Source organism: Nerophis lumbriciformis, linkage group LG17, assembly GCF_033978685.3.
Source record: "Nerophis lumbriciformis linkage group LG17, RoL_Nlum_v2.1, whole genome shotgun sequence".
Classification (NCBI taxonomy): Eukaryota; Metazoa; Chordata; class Actinopteri; order Syngnathiformes; family Syngnathidae; genus Nerophis; species Nerophis lumbriciformis.
In genome coordinates this window covers 43,146,768-43,151,357 of record NC_084564.2, presented here as the reverse complement: position 1 = coordinate 43,151,357, position 4,590 = coordinate 43,146,768, and positions in this window count along the sequence as shown.

Sequence of the window (4,590 nt, the reverse complement as noted above, 5' to 3'; positions counted from 1 at the left end):
GACTTTTGTCATCATCTTGCCAGGTAAAATTCCAATTATTATCATAATATTGCCAACATTTTACAGTTTTCTTCTAAAATTGTGACTGTTATTGAGTAAAATTCCAACTTTTATCATAACATCGCACAAATGTTCAGTTTTTCCTTGTAACATTTTGACTTGCGTTGAGTAAAATGACAACTTTTATTTTAATACTGCCAAAATTTTAAGTTTTTCTTGTGAAATTGTGACCCTTTTCTTGTGAAATTCCGACTAATTTTTAACAAAAAGCTTTTTTATATTGGCATAGTATGTATATATTATTAATGTTGTAAATACACTTCTTTATATATCTAGAAAGGCTGGTCCTAAAGAGGGAGGCATTTTTCAGAGGTTGTTAAATTATGACTTTTTAATGCAAAATGGTGACATTTGTCTGACTTTTATCACAACATTGCCAACTTTTTGTTCTTTTAAAATGGTGACATGTTTTGAGTAAAATTATGACCTTTGTCATAACTTTGCCAAGTAAAATTTCTGATTATTATTATAATATTGCCAGCAGTTTGAAGTTTTCTTATAAAATTGTGACTTTTGTCGAGTAAAATGACGACTCTTCACAAAATTGCCAACATTTTAAGATTTTCTTGTAAAATAGCGACAGTTACTGAGTAAAATTCCAACTTTTATCATAATATTGAGCAAATTTTCCAAATAATGAAGATTAAAAACCAATGACCAAAAAAATAAATAAATGAACTAAAAGCTGTGTTGTGTGTTGACGTCTTTCTTATAAAATTGGCAACAATTTCTCGTATTCTTTCTGTTTCGGTAATATTGCAATATTTTTTCGTAAAATTATTACTTTTTTTTTTTGTAAAATTATTACTTTTTAATGCAAAATGGTGACATTTGTCATATGAAATTCTGACCTTTATCACAATATTGCCAATTTTTTGTTGTTGTGCTTGTAAACTACTGACATTTTTCGAGTAAAATGATGACTTTTGTCATCATCTTGCCAAGTAAAATTCCAATTATTATCATAATATTGCCAACATTTTACGGTTTTCTTCTAAAATTGCGACTGTTATTGAGTAAAATTCCAACTTTTATCATAATATTGCACAAATGTTCAGTTTGTCTTGTAACATTTTGACTTGCGTTGAGTAAAATGACAACTTTTATTTTAATACTGCCAAAATGTTAAGTTTTTCTTGTGAAATTGTGACCTTTTTCTTGTGAAATTCCGACTAATTTTTAACAAAAAGCTTTTTTATAATTGCATAGTATGTATATATTATTAATGTTGTAAATACACTTCTTTATGTATCTAGAAAGGCTGGTCCTAAAGAGGGAGGCATTTTTCAGAGGTTGTTAAATTATGACTTTTTAATGCAAAATGGTGACATTTATCTGACTTTTATCACAACATTGCCAATTTTTTGTTCTTTTAAAATGGTGACATGTTTTGAGTAAAATTATGACCTTTGTCATAACTTTGCCAAGTAAAATTTCTGATTATTATTATAATATTGCCAGCAGTTTGAAGTTTTCTTATAAAATTGTGACTTTTGTCGAGTAAAATTACGACTCTTCACAAAGTTGCCAACATTTTAAGATTTTCTTGTAAAATAGCGACTGTTACTGAGTAAAATTCCAACTTTCATCATAATATTGCGCAAATTTTCCAAATAATGAAGATTAAAAACCAATGACCAAAAAAATAAATAAATGAACTAAAAGCTGTGTTGTGTGTTGACGTCTTTCTTATAAAATTGGCAACAATTTCTCGTATTCTTTCTGTTTCGGTAATATTGCAATATTTTCTCGTAAAATGATCACTTTTTTTTTTTTTGTAAAATGATTACTTTTTAATGCAAAATGGTGACATTTGTCATATGAAATTCTGACTTTTATCACAATATTGCCATTTTTTTTTTGTTGTGCTTGTAAACTAGTGACATTTTTCGAGTAAAACGATGACTTTTGTCATCATCTTGCCAAGTAAAATTCCAATTATTATCATAATATTGCCAACATTTTACGGTTTTCTTCTAAAATTGCGACTGTTATTGAGTAAAATTCCAACTTTTATCATAATATTGCACAAATGTTCAGTTTGTCTTGTAACATTTTGACTTGCGTTGAGTAAAATGACAACTTTTATTTTAATACTGCCAAAATGTTAAGTTTTTCTTGTGAAATTGTGACCTTTTTCTTGTGAAATTCCGACTAATTTTTAACAAAAAGCTTTTTTGTATTTGCATAGTATGTATATATTATTAATGTTGTAAATACACTTCTTTATATATCTGGTCCTAAAGAGGGAGGCATTTTTCAGAGGTTGTTAAATTATGACTTTTTAATGCAAAATGGTGACATTTGTCTGACTTTTATCACAACATTGCCAACTTTTTGTTCTTTTAAAATGGTGACATGTTTTGAGTAAAATTATGACCTTTGTCATAACTTTGCCAAGTAAAATTTCTGATTATTATTATAATATTGCCAGCAGTTTTGAAGTTTTCTTATAAAATTGTGACTTTTGTCGAGTAAAATGACGACTCTTCACAAAATTGCCAACATTTTAAGATTTTCTTGTAAAATAGCGACAGTTACTGAGTAAAATTCCAACTTTTATCATAATATTGAGCAAATTTTCCAAATAATGAAGATTAAAAACCAATGACCAAAAAAATAAATGAATGAACTAAAAGCTGTGTTGTGTGTTGACGTCTTTCTTATAAAATTGGCAACAATTTCTCGTATTCTTTCTGTTTCGGTAATATTGCAATATTTTCTCGTAAAATGATCACTTTTTTTTTTTTTTTGTAAAATTATTACTTTTTAATGCAAAATGGTGACATTTGTCATATGAAATTCTGACTTTTATCACAATATTGCCATTTTTTTTGGTTGTGCTTGTAAACTAGTGACATTTTTCGAGTAAAACGATGACTTTTGTCATCATCTTGCCAAGTAAAATTCCAATTATTATCATAATATTGCCAACATTTTACGGTTTTCTTCTAAAATTGCGACTGTTATTGAGTAAAATTCCAACTTTTATCATAATATTGCACAAATGTTCAGTTTGTCTTGTAACATTTTGACTTGCGTTGAGTAAAATGACAACTTTTATTTTAATACTGCCAAAATGTTAAGTTTTTCTTGTGAAATTGTGACCTTTTTCTTGTGAAATTCCGACTAATTTTTAACAAAAAGCTTTTTTATATTTGCATAGTATGTATATATTATTAATGTTGTAAATACACTTCTTTATGTATCTAGAAAGGCTGGTCCTAAAGAGGGAGGCATTTTTCAGAGGTTGTTAAATTATGACTTTTTAATGCAAAATGGTGACATTTGTCTGACTTTTATCACAACATTGCCAACTTTTTGTTCTTTTAAAATGGTGACATGTTTTGAGTAAAATTATGACCTTTGTCATAACTTTGCCAAGTAAAATTTCTGATTATTATTATAATATTGCCAGCAGTTTGAAGTTTTCTTATAAAATTGTGACTTTTGTCGAGTAAAATTACGACTCTTCACAAAATTGCCAACATTTTAAGATTTTCTTGTAAAATAGCGATTGTTACTGAGTAAAATTCCAACTTTGATCATAATATTGAGCAAATTTTCCAAATATTGAAGATTAAAAACCAATGACCAAAAAAATAAATAAATGAACTAAAAGCTGTGTTGTGTGTCGACGTCTTTCTTATAAAAATGGCAACAATTTCTCGTATTCTTTCTGTTTCGGTAATATTGCAATATTTTCTCGTAAAATGATCACTTTTTTTTTTTTTTGTAAAATTATTACTTTTTAATGCAAAATGGTGACATTTGTCATATGAAATTCTGACTTTTATCACAATATTGCCTTTTTTTTTTTTGTTGTGCTTGTAAACTAGTGACATTTTTCGAGTAAAATGATGACTTTTGTCATCATCTTGCCAAGTAAAATTCCAATTATTATCATAATATTGCCAACATTTTACGGTTTTCTTCTAAAATTGCGACTGTTATTGAGTAAAATTCCAACTTTTATCATAACATCGCACAAATGTTCAGTTTGTCTTGTAACATTTTGACTTGCGTTGAGTAAAATGACAACTTTTATCTTAATACTGCCAAAATTTTAAGTTTTTCTTGTGAAATTGTGACCTTTTTCTTGTGAAATTCTGAAAATTTTTAACAAAAAGCTTTTTTATATTTGCATAGTATGTATATATTATTAATGTTGTAAATACACTTCTTTATATATCTAGAAAGGCTGGTCCTGAAGAGGGAGGCATTTTTCAGAGGTTGTTAAATTATGACTTTTTAATGCAAAATGGTGACATTTATCTGACTTTTATCACAACATAGCCAACTTTTTATTCTTTTAAAATGGTGACATGTTTTGAGTAAAATTATGACCTTTGTCATAACTTTGCCAAGTAAAATTTCTGATTATTATTATAATATTGCCAGCAGTTTGAAGTTTTCTTATAAAATTGTGACTTTTGTCGAGTAAAATTACGACTCTTCACAAAATTGCCAAGATTTTAAGATTTTCTTGTAAAATAGCGACTGTTACTGAGTAAAATTCCAACTTTGATC